Consider the following 16814-nt stretch of genomic DNA (forward strand, 5'->3'; position numbering starts at 1 on the left):
CCATTTGGCCCTCCAATCGCTCACCCTGAGCATCCATCCGGTTCCCCATTACCCCCAATTGCTCACTCTGCAGTTTGAGGGACGCCTGCATTTGCGACATAAATTGCTCCATGAGGGCCTGCATTTGGGCCATCCCTCCCACTTGTGCAGCGGGTGCGGCCACCGTAGCTATGTGCGAGGCGCCATTTTGCGCGCCCGCAACCTCGTGCGTGAGGACGCCATTTTGCGAACCTGCCGCCCTCACTGCTTCGCTCTCCACATGACTCAATTTGGTCCTGGATCGACCCTGCCTCACTCTCCTCTACAGGAACCCAGCCGTCTTGATCTGCCATAGCGCGAATTTCAAAATTCGGGTTTTTTTTTTTTGTAAAACAAAATCAAATTTCGCCGTTAATAATTTCGAGCGCGTGAAGCGCGCTTCGGGTCCAATCCCACTCCTGACACCAATTGTTACGGACACGGCTTAGATGTTATGATGGGCCGAGCGGAATGGCCGCCGTGTTCGCACAGTTTACCCGATTCCACCCGACGTTGACCAAGTCGGGCTATGCTAAATCAATGATTTGGAAAGGACACAACGACTGGGATAAATGAAACGACACAAGGGGTACAGTTCTCAAGACCTCCGGAGGAGGATATAATTGGTGGTGGAGAAAAGGGGTAGATTACAAGATAAGAGGTAAAGCACAGAAGAGATAGGCACTTAGACACAATCTTATCTATCCCAGACAGACCACAGACAAACGGAACAAGACTGACTTACACAGGGATTGATGGCAGGGAAGGACAGGCAGTCGATAGCACAAGGTGCACCTTGGCTCAGGGGCAGAATCAAGCACGGTCCAGTCCAGAGATGCGGGGAGGTATTGCAGCGCTCGGAGGTGGCGTCTCTCTTGCTTCAAGCTCAGCGCGCATCTGACGTCACCTCCCTCTTCCTGCGCATGCTCAACGGGGAGTGACACGCCCTCGGCTGCTTGGCTCCGCCCCAGATGGGACCGGTCCGCCGCTCCCATTGGGTGCGGGGGTTACCGGGCTCCGCCCTTGACGAGGAGCTGACAGCGAGCCCCTACGTGGTAACCCCGTCGAGCACATGTTCGATGGCGGCTAACCAAGCCGGAGTGAGGACGCGCACTCCCCGCGCCGCCGCCGTTGTTGTTGCTGTTGTTGTTGTTGAACCGTGAGGAAGAGCTGCGGGGAGGTATTGGGAGGTCCTAAACTTCCTAACGGTGCCATACAATCACATTCTGGTGCAACGAAGAGTCAGAATTAATGGAAACGAGTCCTTAACTGACATAGACTAAGAATAACTAGCAAGATGTCCTATAGTTGTCTACGTGAGATGCGGTGGACCTGGATGCGACATTTAATGGGGGAAATAGGGGGAGGTCGGGTCTACAGAGTGTTGTTTACAGGAAATGGGACTAGGGAATGGGGGATTGGGGATAGTTGGGAAGTATGGAGGAAATAGGGGAATATTTACAAGCGGATATGGATGGATGCCAATCTCATATCCGCAACAATATATATATATATATATATATACGTATATATATATATATATATATATATATATGTAGCGGCTACCGCTGGGTTTTCACAATCGCCTTGCACCTATCAAGGACGCGGAGCGATCACCATGCCTGGCTCGTCCAGGACGCCCGGGCAGGCCCGCGCTCAACTTGCCAGGCCTCGGTCGGGATGCTGGGCCACGCCCCCTCTCGCCTTTCCCGGGCAAACGCTCCGGGATAATATGTATATATATTGCTGCCCGATAAACGGGCTTTTCAGAGTGCCTGAGTGTTTGGTTTGATTAAAGCAACTCGGATGAATTCCAGCTTTTTGTCGCGTCCATTCTTCCGATCGACGTGGGAGCCCCAGCTCCTTCATTGGTGACCTACCGACATGGACACGGCAGTCGCCCTTAAACTGCCTACCTTCTGGGAGGCTCACGCGGCGGTTTGGTTCGCACAGGCAGATTCCCTGTTCGCCCTGCGAGGCATCACGGCCGACGACACCCGCTTCCACCATGTGGTAGCAGCGCTCGGTTCGGCCACCGCGGCCCGCGCCCTGAGCCTCCTCGAGAGCCCGCCAGCCGCTGACAAATACGGCGCGATTAAGAAGCTTCTCCTCGACGCTTTCGCCCTCCCATCGGCAGAACGCGCACGGCGCCTGCTCGACCTGCCCGAGCTCGGCGACACGCGCCCTTCCGAGCGAATGGACTACATGCTTTCACTGCTCGGCGAGCACTCTCCGGCATTCCTGTTCCGGGAGCTGTTCCTCCGTCAGCTGCCTAACCCGGTACGCCTCGCCCTGGCAAGCACGACAATCACAGATCCCCGGGCCCTTGCCAGAGAAGCCGACAAGATCTCCGCCGCAGGACAGCGCATCGCAGCGGCGACATGGGACCCACCGCCGTCCGACGCAACACCCATGGCGCCCGAGCACCCGGCACGGTCGACGACCGAACTGCCGACGCAATTGGCGGCCGCTACCCCGAGCCGACCACCTCCAGCACGACGACCGGGGCCTCCACCTGACCAAGCGTGGTGTTACTATCATGCCAAGTTCGGACAGAAGGCCCGGACATGCTGACCCCCGTGCACCTTCGGCAGGCCGGGAAACGGCCGGGCCGGCGTTCATTACCAGCCATGAGCGCCGGCCACACGGGCAACTTACTGTTCATCACGGATAAAGCGTCCGGACGGCGCTTCCTGTGCGACACCGGCGCCCAACTGAGCATCATACCCGCCTCTGACCAGGACAGGCAATCCGCGGTTTGCGGCCCCTCCTTGGTTGCGGCCAACGGATCGACCATCCGCACCTTCGGCCCGCGCAACGTCGCCCTCTGCTTCGGCGGCCAACGCTTTGCTTGGACGTTTGTAACCGCAAACGTGCCCATGGCTCTGCTAGGCGCCGACTTCCTCTGCGCACACGGACTGCTGGTGGACGTCCAACGGCGTCGTTTAATCAACGCCGAAACCTTCAGCTCCCTGGTATGCACATTGAGCAGCTCCGCGCCGACCGAGCTGGCATGCGCCGTCCCGGCGGCGAACGAGTTTGCTCGCCTGCTCACGGAGTTCCCGGCCCTCACGCGGCCGACGTTTTCGGCCGTCGCAGTACGGCATGGGATCGAGCACCACATACCAACCACGGGCCCGCCGGTCTACGCCAGGGCCCGCCGCCTCGACCCAGCCAAGCTCGCCGTGGCGAAGGCCGAATTCGACGCGTTGGAGCACCTCGGCATCGTGCGGCGCTCCGATAGCGCGTGGGCCTCGCCACTGCACATCGTGCCAAAGCCGGGGGGTGGATGGCGCCCGTGTGGCGACTACCGCCGTCTCAATGACGCTACCATCCCCGACAGGTACCCGATCCCGCATATCCAAGACTTCTCCGCCCGTCTGGCGGGACGGGTCATTTTTTCGAAAATTGATCTCATACGGGGATATCACCAGGTACCTGTCAGGGCGGCCGACGTCCCTAAAACGGCAGTCATCACGCCGTTCGGCTTATTCGAATTCTTGCGGATGCCGTTTGGTCTCAAGAACGCGGCTCAGGCGTTCCAGCGCTTGATGGACGGCGTGCTGCGTGACCTGCCATTCCTTTTCGTTTACCTGGACGACATCCTCGTCGCCAGCACGTCCCAGGCCGAGCACCTCCTCCACCTCCGAACACTGTTCGGGCGCCTCAGCGAGCACGGCCTCATCGTCAACCCGGCCAAATGCCACTTCGGCACGACGGCCGTTGATTTTTGGGCCACCACATCACCAAGAACGGGGCCGTGCCGCTGCCAACCAAGGTCGAGGCCATCACCACGTTCCGCGTCCCCGCACCATAAAGGCCCTGCAGGAATTCCTGGGAATGGTGAATTTTTATCACCGCTTCGTGCCCCGCGCTGCTCAACTCATGCGGCCCCTCTACGAAGCCCTCCGGGCAAGCCGGCCAAGCACGACATCGCCTGGTCCGCAGCAATGGATGCGGCCTTCCAAAGCTCAAAGCGGGCCCTCGCCGACGCAACACTGCTCGCTCACCCGGTGCTCAACGCTCCCATCGCCCTCACCACGGATGCCTCCGACTACGCGGTGGGCGCCGTACATGAGCAATGGGTGAACGGGGTTTGGCAGCCAATCGCTTTTTTCAGCCGGCAGCTCCGGCCGAACGAGCTCAAATACAGCACGTTTGACCGGGAGCTCCTCGGTCTACACTCGGCCGTCCGCCATTTCCCGCCACCATCCTGGAGGGCCGACCTTTCACGGCGTTCGTCGACCACAAGCCGTTGGTTTACGCATGGCCAAGGTCACGGAGCCATGGTCGGCCCGCCAACAGCGCCACCTCTCCGCCGTGTCGGAGTTTACCACGGACATCCGGCACGTCGCCGGCAAAAACAACGCCGTGGCCGACTGTCTTCCCGGGCCAGCGCGAACGCAGTCCACCTGGGCGTGGACTTTGCGCTTATGGCGGCGGACCAAACCACCGACACCACGGTGCAAGCCCTCCGGGCGGCGGACACGGGCCTCCGCCTGGCCGACATCCCCTTCGCGGACACTGTCCTGCTCTGCGACGTCTCCCAAGGCCAGCCTCGCCCCATCGTGCCCGTCACCTGGCAACGCCGCATCTTCGCCTCCCTCCACGGCCTTTCCCACCCGGGCCGAAAGCTTCCCAGAAGCTGGTGTCGGCGCGATTCGTCTGGCACGGCCTTCGTCGGGACGTCCGCGATTGGGACCAGCACCTGCACGGCCTGCCACGGGCCAAGGTCCACCGACACACCCAGGCCCCGCTGGCACCTTTCACCGTGCCCGAACGACGTTTCGACCACGTCAACGTGGATCTGGTGGGCCCCCTCCCCCCGTCACGGGGGTTCACACACCTGCTCACCATGGTGGACAGGACCACCAGGTGGCCGGAGGCCGTTCCCCTCGTCTCCACCACCACCGCCGACGTGGCGCAGGCTTTCATCGCCACCTGGGTCGCCCGCTTCGGCGCACCGGCGGACATCTCGTCAGACCGCGGACCACAGTTCACCTCCGAGCTGTGGGGCGCGGTCGCCCGCAACCTGGGGGTCAAGCTCCACCGTACTACGGCCTACCACCCCCAAGCAAACGGGTTGTGCGAGCGATTCCACCGCTCCATGAAGGCCGCGCTCATGGCCGGCCTTCAAGACGGCGGTTGGGCCGACCGGCTGCCGTGGGTCCTTTTGGGCCTCCGCACGGCCCCCAAGGAGGACCTCCAGGCATCCACCGCCGAGCTTGTCTATGGCCAGGCGCTACGCGTCCCGGGCGAATTCGTGCCCGACGCTACCAGTCCCTGGTCCGCAGCTCACCAGCGCTCGGACCTCCAGGAGGCCGCCCGACGGTTTGCCCCCGTGCCAACATCCCACCACGGTGACCCCCAGTCCTACGTCCCCCCAGCACTTCGCACAGCGGAGTATGTTTTTGTGCGTCACGACGCACATCGGGGGCCACTCCGGCCGCTGTACGACGGGCCCTTCCGGGTGCTGCGACGGGACGACAAGTCGTTCGTCATCGACATCGGCGGCAGGTCGGACCGGATTGCGGTGGACCGCCTCAAGCCGGCGCACGTGGACGTCGACCACCCACCACGGGTGGCCCTTCCGCCGCGGCGAGGCCGCCCCCCGTCCACGGTGCCCCCCACTCGACCGCCCACCACCACACCGGACCCCCTCCCACGACCCGCCAGGGGTCGCTTCGGCCGGGTCATCAGGACCCCCTCAAATTGACCCTGCCGGTGCAAGTCGATTCTGGGGGGACGTGTGTAGCGGCTACCGCTGGGTTTTCACAATCGCCTTGCACCTATCAAGGACGCGGAGCGATCACCATGCCGGGCTCGTCCAGGACGCCCGGGCAGGCTCGCCCTCAACTTGCCAGGCCGCAGCCAGGACGCTGGGCCACGCCCCCTCTCGCCTTTCCTGGGCAAACGCTCCGGGATAATATGTATATATATTGCTGCCCGATAAACGGGCTTTTCAGAGTGCCTGAGTGTTTGGTTTGATTAAAGCAACTCGGATGAATTCCAGCTTTTTGTCGCGTCCATTCTTCCGATCGACGTGGGAGCCCCAGCTCCTTCATATATACATACATATATATATATATATATATATATATATATATATATATATATATATATATATATATATATATATATATATATATATATATATATATATATGGATTAGTCCCCTCTTCTATAAGGGAACAGAGGCCGACGTTGGGTTCCACAACATTTGGTGTCGGGAGCGAGATTCGGAGCTGAAGCGCTTAGCGCGCTCAAATTACGAGTGGCCCGAAATTTTGTTTTATAAAATCCTAAATTTGAAAATCATGCCATGGATGGTCAAGGCGACGGGATGCCGGTGGGGGAATTAGAGGGTGTAGAGTCGACCCAGGACCTCGGGGAAATGTATGTGGGAGAGATGGAGGAGGAGAGAAATGGTGAGGTGGTTGAGGGGGTTTCAGGCGCACAAAATGGCGGCGCTTCGCACGTGGTTGCGGCAGCTGAGCCCGAGATGCCAATGAATTTGGACCTGTTTATGAAACAGATGATAGCCTTTATGGTAAAAACAGACGATACTTTCAAAGGGATGGAAAACAGAATGGGGGGCCAAATGAGGGACAAAGCAAAGGGTACTAGTGAGCAATTGGGGGCAATGAGGGACGAAGCGAGGGGTACCAGTGAACAGTTAGAAAATAAGTTTGAGGGTTTAGACAATAAATTTGAGGGGTTAGACAACGGGATAAAAGAGGTAAAGAATGGGTTAACGGGGTTGGAAAATAGAATGGCTGCCCAGGAGAACCAGATGGAAGGGATGAAGAATGGGTTAGGGGGGTTAGAAAACACAATGGACGGCAAATTGAGGGAAATAGGGGAGCAATCCGCCCGGGAAATTAAACGAATGGGAGAACAAATAAAGGAGGTGAGAATCGGGTTAGAAACTAAATTGGATGCTCAAAATAAGGAATTGGACCAGATGAGGGCGGCATTGGCATCTACTAAGGAGATGGGGGAGGAGATAAGACGAGGTGTAAGCGAGGATGTCTCGAGGGTACGCGAGGCGGTAAAGCGAGGTAAGGAGCGTATGGAGAAAGAGGTGAGGAATTGGACGGCAAAGTTACAAGGTGGCATAGAGGAGTTGACGCAGGGGGTGGAACAGCTGACGGTGGGACAAAAGGAACTAGTGGAGCAGGTGGAAAAGAACACTGCGGTACTAGGAGGGTTGAGAGCAACACAAAAAGAACTCAAAAATGAACTCTTAGCGACAAAGAGGGAATGTCAGATGGTACGTGAGGGACTGACAACGAGATTGGACGAGGTGACGGAGGAAATGGAGACGAAGGACCGGGAGGTGAGGACGCACATAGAAATGGTCAAGGTGGCATTAGAGGACGAAATTGAGGAGACGCACCGGGAAATAAAAGAGGTGAAGCAAAAATTAGAGGATGTGGAAGAGGGGGTGAGTGAAATTAAGAAGAGACGGAGGGAAACTCAGAGGGAGATAAAGGAGGAGGTGATGGAATATGTACAAGGTCGGTGCTCAAATCGTGATGGTGTGCTTGCTAACCAAATAAAGAGTTTGCAGGTGGCAGAGGAGGAACGGAGACGAGGTGTCAAGGTGAGTGGCGATATACTCGGAAATGTATATGGTGTGAGGGGAGATTCAGTCGGCTTGGGGGTTGGTTTGGACCCGGGTGTTCGTGAGAGGCCACGGGTAAGGTGTGCGACAGGTACAGAGTGTGAAGGAGGAGGTGTGCGAGGATGTCCGACTAAGGGGTGTGTGAGGAAAAAGTGCGCGCCGAGGAGTGAGTGTGCTGTCGAGAGTGAGTTGGTCGTAGCGCGTGTGCGGGGGGGCACATGGAAGCGCGTGATGGGGAGTGTTACAGGGGATGTACCGAAAGAGTGCACACCTGTGGTGAGTGTTACGGAGGACGTAACGGGAGAGTGTGCACGAGAGAGCTGTGTAACAGAGGTGTGCCTGGGTACAGAGTGCGCTGTAGAGAGTAAGGGTGAATGCGCGACCAGGTGTGGTGGTGAAAGTAGTGAGAGTGACACGGAGCGTGAGTTGGTTGTGGCAGGTGAGAGAGAATGTACACCTGGAATGGAAGGATGCACACCTGGAATGGTCGAGCGCATGTGGGAATGCACGCTGGAGTTAGTAGTAAAGCACGTGATTGGGTGTGCAAGTGAGTGCACACCCGGGGTTGTCACCGGGGATGTGACCGAGGAGGGGCGCGAAGAGGTGTGTTGGTGAGGTGTGCGAACGACGAGTGTGTGCTAAGGTGTGCGGTGGTCAGGTGTGTGACAAAGTCTGTGAGCGAAAGAACAAGTGCAATAACGAAGTACGCGGGGTGTACGGGCGGCGTTGGAGCACCGAGCTCGGTGAGGATGAAAGGGGTCGCGTATGCGTGTGAGCCTGCAGGTGGAGCATCGACGGTAACCGGGTTAGCGGTGAGATCGACCTGTAGCCGAAGCGAGCCCTCGGTGCGTGCCGGGCTTCATGTGCAGCGGGAACCAGCGGGGATCGTAACCACGGCGGTTTCAAAAGAACCGCCGTACGCGATCCTCGCCGGGCCGCGCTCTGAACGGTCGCGTCCGTGCTCCGCTCAGCGGAGCGGGCGGCCCGGTAGGAAGGGTCGGCACGGCGACCCCTTTTGGTTGCGGCGTTCCGGCAGGGCGAGACCGGGTCATCAGGCGGGAGACCGGACGGCTCCGCGCCGAGGTGGACCTTGGGATCTCGGCCCGAGTAACCCTCCTTCCCTGCACCGAATACCAGACGAATCCAACCGCCGGCACCGAACAACCCGCATTCATTGCTCGGCTTTGCGAAGCCGAGCTTTGGAAACGAATTGGCGCACTGAGAGGCTCAAGTGAGTAGACAGTGATGATGATAGTGTTTTGGACCCGAAATTGGGAATTTGTGATTGGAAATTTTTGATTGATTGCAATTGGATGAGCCAAATTTATAGTGGGTGGGTGTGTGTATGTGTATATGTATATGTATATGTATATGTATATGTATATATATATATATATATATATATATATATATATATATATATATATATATATTGTTACGAACACGGCTTAAGATGTTGCTTGACCGAGCGGAATGGCCGCCGTGTTCGCACAGTTTACCCGATTACCCCCAACTCACCCGATTCCACTCGACGTTGACCAAGGCGCGCTATGCTAAATCAATGATTTGGAAAGGACACAACGGCTGGGATAAATGAAATGACACAAGGGGTACAGTTCTCAAGACCTCCGGAGGAGGATATAATTAGTGGGGGAGAAAAGGAGTAGATTACAAGGCAAGAGGTAAAGCACAGAAGAGATAGGCACTTAGACACAATCTTATCTATCCCAGACAGACCATAGACAAACGGAACAAGACTGACTTACACAGGGATTGATGGCAGGGAAGGACAGGCAGTCGATAGCACAAGGTGCACCTTGGCTCAGGGGTAGAATCAGCACGGTCCAGTCCAGAGATGCGGGGAGGTATTGCAGCGCTCGGAGGTGGCGTCTCTCTTCCTTCAAGTCCAGCGCGCATCTGACGTCACCTCCCTCTTCCTGCGCATGCTCAACGGGGAGTGACACGCCCTCGGCTGCTTGACTCCGCCCCAGATGGGACCGGTCCGCCGCTCCCATTGGGTGCGGGGGTTACCGGGCTCCGCCCTTGACGAGGAGCTGACAGCGAGCCCCTACTTGGTAACCCCGTCGAGCACATGTTCAATGGCGGCTAACAAAGCCGGAGTGAGGACGCGCACTCCCCGCGCCGCCGCCGTTGTTGTTGCTGTTGTTGTTGTTGTTGTTGTTGCTGAACCGTGAGGAAGAGCTGCGGGGAGGTATTGGGAGGTCCTAAACTTCCTAACGGTGCCATACAATCACATTCTGGTGCAACGAAGGGTCAGAATTAATGGAAACGAGTCCTTAACTGACATAGACTAAGAATAACTAGCAAGATGTCCTATAGTTGTCTTACATGAGATGCGGTGAACCTGGGCACGACATTTAATGGGGGAAATAGGGGGAGGTCGGGTCTACAGAGTGTTGTTTACAGAAAATGGGCCTAGGGAATGGGGGATTGGGGATAGTTGGGAAGTATTGAGGAAATAGGGGAATATTTACAAGCGGATATGGATGGATGCAAATCCCATATCCGCAACATTGCACCCTTCTCTACCTCGGGGCGTCCCGACCCGATAAATTTTTACCTACGTTAGTGTGGCACTCAGATGTAGTTCCCTCTACTATTAACTCAACCCTGAGTGCGACAGTTTTACAGATGTTCACAAATGAGTAAATATGTCCCCCTGCGACGTTGCACCCTTCTCCTAACAGAAACACACCCACAGGATAACCGAATCGTGGAAAGCATCCTCAAACTAAACATACAGCCGGTAGGGAGCATCATTTATACAAGACTGATATTTACACTACGATCCAGGACCTGTTCTTTGAGGAACACATGCAGATGTTATGCATAGAGAGAGAGAGCACGCATGCCAGCATCGATACACCAACCCACGAGTGCCCTGTGGCCCTACGGCCTTTAATAATGTGCAGAGCACCCCGTCCAAGCACCAAAAGCACCACCCCATTACGCACAGTCAGCACCATCCGGTGCACCAATAAAGTGTTCATAGTCACCGTTGGTGTCGCAGCCGGCCGATGTTCTGCCGCTGGTCTTGCCTTCATGGAGTGCACTTGGCCTTCTGGCTTCTTTAGAAATAAAGAAAGGCGCCAACCGCGTCCATTTCTGAATTGTGGCCGTCAGGGGGGGCCAACTAAAAGTGGTTCACCTGTATGGCATAGGTGCCACGTTGACCCAGAGGTCCATCAACGGGTGGTGCTTGCCCGCAAAAGAACTGCGGTCCATGGTGGGCGGCCACAAAAATTGCGGTCCATATGGTGTATCGATCCAGGCAGCAAGCAGCGGAAGTACAGGCCCACAACTGCGGAGCCAGCACCTCTCTCTCTGCCCCAAAGCCAGATCCTCGGAGGTGGGAGACAAAAGAAGACAAGTGAGTAAGGTGGTAAGGGCGCAAAAGTGCACGCAATTCAAGGTAATGCACACTGGGGGCACATAGGAACCAGGTGAGACAGGTACGTTCATACCGTACGCCCCCCCCCCCCCCACCAGGTATCCTACATTGCCCCTCCCTTACCCCTTACTGTATCCACAAAACACAACACTACCCATAAACATCTACTTTACACATCAACAAACGTCCCTACTGTCTTCCCCGTTCCTCCCATAAACCAAATTCGTCTTCTCTCCCTCCTAACCAATCAAATTTGCCATTTCCAACTCTCATCAAAATCTGCCATCTCCAACTCAACATCAAAATTTGCCATCACCAATTCATCATCAGTCCCTCCTAAGGAGGGAGAGATGGAATCACCCCAATGTCTCATCCACGTCGTGATGCGTCTCACAAATCCACACAGCAATTCTCCTTTCCTGCAACACAGAACAAAGGAACACAGGTGTGGAGTCATCATCATCACCTCAGGTAAGTGGCTGCGTATGGTGCGACAGGTTCATCAATCCTAACTATTTCCTAAATGACATGAACAACTTTACATTACCCGGGGCCTTTCCCTGCCAATCCATTGGCCAACTTACACTATGGGTTCTAAAAACCAATTCCCATTGACCAAACTGTGGTGCTTCTCAAGTTGGGGTCTCACTCCCCCGATTCATCACTCGGTGCCCCCGCACAATTTCGGTGGCTGGGTCGTGTGACGCTCCCAGCTGGTCCGCCCACCTGCACACCTCCACCACTGTTGTTGCCTACCGAGCTCACCTGCTCCTCACCCTAACCTAACTAACTGGGGAAGGCCCTCTCGCACTCTCACCCCCTCAGTGCCCTCTCTGGCATGGGCTGCCCGATCCACACCCGGGATCCTCAGGCACCCACTGACACTAACGGCTCCCAGAGCCCACCTGCGGCCTCACCTGGCCGACATCTAACAGTGGTGGAGTGCCCAACCATTCACACTCATACTAACAGGCCACATGACCAGCCAATTTCACCACACCAATGCACCCATCCACAATACCATTCTGCAACCGCACCACAAATGCCAATATCCAACCACAATTTACCTATACCTTCTAACTATTCTTTAAACTACCCTCCCCGGGTACTCGTGAAAAGGGGTCCACTCTTCCCCCATCCACACCTTCGCACCATGCACACCACTCCGTACCACTTACTCCAACTCTCTCCACACCACTCATTCTCCGCTCCATATATTCCACACACCTGTGCTTGCACACCTGTGCTCTCATACTTGGTGCCGCCTGCACCCTTCTCTCCCCCAAGTGCATTCACGCTGATCCACAACACTCACGACTCATACACTGCTCCACACACCTGTCCAGTTCTCACACAGCATCATCTCATCTAACTACTCCCCTCTGAAACTTGCGCTTCCCAGTCGTCCCTTTAAACTATTGCGCTCCCTCGTCATTATCATCCACTCTAAACTACCTGCGTCCCCACTACAGGTAGCAGTCACTATCTAAACCTTAACGTTACCTAATGTCATCTTCGCTAGATCCCTACACACAATATCCTAACCCACCCGGGCTAGTTTTCACTGCCATACACCCCATAATCTATAGCGCATTTGCCCCATTCATGGGAAGGGTGGCAGGGATGCCACCCTTACCCACCGTCATACGGCGCGAGTGGGACCTTGTGGGACCACCTCGTATGTGAGTCGCTGCCCGCCTGCCGGACCCCGTGCATCGCCCCTTGCGGGGTCAGCGCGGGGCCGAACCGGCCAGGCCCCCACAGTACATTACCCCCAAGGGGCTCCCGTGCCTCCCCTGTCCCTCTAAAAACTACCCCTGTTGGTGTCGATGCATGGGTCACACTTCCGCAACCCGCTACCCATTCCATACCACCACAACCTTGCTCACTCACACCTCGCACCTCTCCCATCACCGGACCCTCTCGCTCGCATCCCCGTTCCATACCCTCCGGACCAGCCATACACCTCACTCTTGGCCTCTCACGAACATCCGGGTCCATCTCGACCCCCAAGCTTATTAAATCACCTGGCACATCATACGCACGACCATGTTGGTCACCACTTACACCGGGTCCTCTTTCTCTTCGCTTCTCCTCCATCACCTGCGAATCCCTCATCCGGTTAATGAGCACATCATCACGATCCGAACACAGACTTTGGACCAATTCTTTTACTTCCTCCTTTATCTCTTTCTTATCCTCTCTCCGTCGCTTCTTAATTTCGCTCACCCCTTCTTCCACTTCTTCTAATTTCTGCTTCACCTCCTTCATCTCCTCGTGCGCCCCCTTAAGTTCTTCCTCTAACTCCACCTTATTTTTTTCTATATGCTCCCGCACCTCCCGCTCTTTAACCTCCATCACCTCTACCACCTTGTTCATTTTCCTCGTCAGGTCCTCATGTACCGTCTGACACTCTTTTTTAATTACCCCTACGTCCTTTTTCATCTCCTTCTGTGTCGATTTTAAACCCTCTATTACCGCTGTGTTCTTCTTTACCTGGCCCCCAACTCCTTTTGTCCCACTGTCAGTTGTTCTACTCCCAGCGTCAACTCCTCTATACCACCTTGCAATTTTACAGTCCCCTTTCTCACCTCCTTCTCCATGCGCTCCTTACAGTGCCTCACCTCCTCCGACCTCCTCACTCACACCTCTTCTGATCTCTTCTCCCATCACTTGCATCTCCTGCCCAGATGCCACCCTCATCTGCTCCATTTCCTCCCTGTGAGCATCCAATTTAGTTTCTACCCCCATTCTGACCCCCTCTATCTGCTGCCCCATTTTTTAAACTTCCCTTTCTGCTTGGTCCCTCATGTCCCTCAATTTGCCTTCCATACTGTTTTCTAACCCCTCTAACCCCTTTTTCATCCCTTCCATTTGATTCTCTTGAGCGGCCATTCTGTTTTCTACCCCCGTTAACCCCTCCTGTATTTCCCCTAATCTATTGTCTAATCCCTCTATTCTACTCCCTAACCCTCCGATCTGGGCCCCCATCCTTTGTTCTAACCGTTCCCCCATTTCTCCCATTTTGCCCCCCATTCTGCCCCCCAATCGCTCACTATCAGCCCTCATTTGCTCACTATTAGCCCTCATTTGCTCACTCTGAGCATCCATCCGATTCCCCAATTGCTGACTATTAGCCCTCATCTCGTCCTTCTGCAGGTTGAGGGACGCCTGCATTTGTACCATAAATTGCTCCATGAGGGCCTGCATTTGGGCCATCCCTCCCACTTGTGCAGCGGGTGCGGCCGCCGTAGCCATGTGCGAGGCGCCATTTTGCGCGCCCACAACCTCGTGCGCGAGAGCGCCATCTTGCGAACCTGCCGTCCTCACTGCTTCGCTCTCCTCATGTCCCTCAATTTGGTCCTGGATCGACCCTGCCTCACTCTCCTCTACCGGAACCCAGCCGTCTTGATCTGCCATAGCGCGACTTTCAAAATTCGGGTTTTTTTGTAAAACAAAATCAAATTTCGGTGTCTTTATAATTTTGACCAAATTTTTTCCTAGATGTTTTTTAAAAAAATTTGGTTCGGGCCTCGAATCCCACTCCTCGACACCAATTGTTACGGAAATAACACAATTGGTGTCCAAAATTTGGGCTAAATAAATTTAGTCCCAGGTTCGAATCCCAACTCCTGACAACCAATTGTTACGGATCGCGGTTAGATGTTATTTCGACCGAGCGGTGGTGTATTACCGCGACCTAACAGTTATTCCCCGACTAGACCCCGATTCCACCCAAACGTTGACCAAATCGCGCTATGCTAAATCAATGATGGAAAGGACACAACGACTGGGATAGATGAAACGACGCAAGGGGTACAGTTCTCAAGACCTCTGGAGGAGGATATAATTACAGTGGGGGAGAAAAGGGGTAGATTACAAGGTAGTGAGGTAAAGGCACAGAGGAGATAGGCACTTAGTTACAGTCTTATCTTAGCCCAGACAGACCACAGACAAACGGAACAAGGCTGACTTACACAGGGATTGATGGCAGGGAAGGACAGGTAGTTCGATAGCACAAGGTGCACCTTGGCTCGGGGACAGGATCAAGCACGGTCCAAGAGATGCAGGGAGGCCTCACAGCGCTCGGAGGTGGCGTCTTTCTTTCTCCAAGCTCAGCGCGCATCTGACGTCACCTCCCTCTTCCTGCGCATGCTCAACGGGGAGTGACACGCCCTCGGCTGGTTGACTCCGCCCCAGATGGGACCGGTCCGCCGCTTCCATTGGGTGCGGGGGTTACCGGGCTCCGCCCTTGACGAGGAGCTGACAGGGAGCCCCTATTTGGTAACCCCGTCGAGCACATGTTCGATGGCGGCTCGCTGGGAAGGCCTCATGCCCTCCCAACACCCCCTACCAACCAAGCCGGAGTGAGGACGCGCACTCCCTGTGCACGCCGCCGCCGTTGCTGTTGTTGTTGTTGTTGTTGCTGAACCGTGAGGAAGAGCTGCGGGGAGGTATTGGGAGGTCCTAAACTTCCTAACGGTGCCATACAATCACATTCTGGTGCAACGAAGGGTCAGAATTAATGGAAACGAGTCCTTAACTGACATAGACTAAGAATAACTAGCAAGATGTCCTATAGTTGTCTTACATGAGATGCGGTGAACCTGGGCACGACATTTAATGGGGGAAATAGGGGGAGGTCGGGTCTACAGAGTGTTGTTTACAGAAAATGGGACTAGGGAATGGGGGATAGTTGGGAAGTATTGAGGAAATAGGGGAATATTTACAAGCGGATATGGATGGATGCAAATCCCATATCCGCAACAATATATATATATATATATATATATATATATATATATATATATATATATATATATACAGTGAAACCTTGACTTACGAGTTTAATTCGTTCTGTGACCGAGCTCGTAACTCAATTTGCTCGTTTCTCAAATTAAATTTCCCCATTAAAATGCATTGAAATGCTATTAATCCGTTCCAGCCCGCCAAAAACCACACCAATTTTTTTTTAAATATACAGTATATATAAAAATATCTCGCGCTTTATATTTCACCTGTATGCAGCATACAAGTTGGCAGGATGGCCTGGACTGGAGGTACGTACTTCTGCTTCAAAATCGTACATATCGTAGAAGTACTACGATCGTACTGCCTCACGAAGTCGACAACACGCACACCTCGCTCATGTTTTTCGACGATTGCGTGTTTTATATCCAAGCACATCATCCTCTTCTTTTTCTCAGTACTGCCCTTGGCATTCAATTTCTTAGGACCCATGGTTAAAACTAAGAAATTTTCCAAAATAACCAAAATGCGAAAACAAAGCAGCAGCTATATACGGCAGAGATGCTTGCACGGCAAGATAACCACGTGACCTGACCCCACCTGGTGGCGGGTGGCGTAAGCTCCAAAATAACCAAAATGCGAAAACAAAGCAGCAGCGATATACGGCAGAGATGCTTGCACGGCAAGATAACCACGTGACCGGAACCCACCTGGTGGCGGGTGGCGTAAGCTCCAAAATAACCAAAATGCGAAAACAAAGCAGCAGCGATATACGGCAGAGATGCTTGCACGGCAAGATAACCACGTGACCGGAACCCACCTGGTGGCGGGTGGCGTAAGCTCGTAACTCAGATCTCGGCTCGCATCTCAAAGCAATAAACCGCCCGAGCGACGGCTCGTATCTCGGAAAACTCGTAAGTTGGTGCACTCGTAAGTCAAGGTTTCACTGTATATATATATATATATATATATATATATATATATATATATATATATATATATATATAT

This window comes from Myxine glutinosa, chromosome 10, assembly GCF_964187855.1.
Source record: "Myxine glutinosa chromosome 10, kmMyxGlut1.1, whole genome shotgun sequence".
Taxonomy (NCBI): domain Eukaryota; kingdom Metazoa; phylum Chordata; class Myxini; order Myxiniformes; family Myxinidae; genus Myxine; species Myxine glutinosa.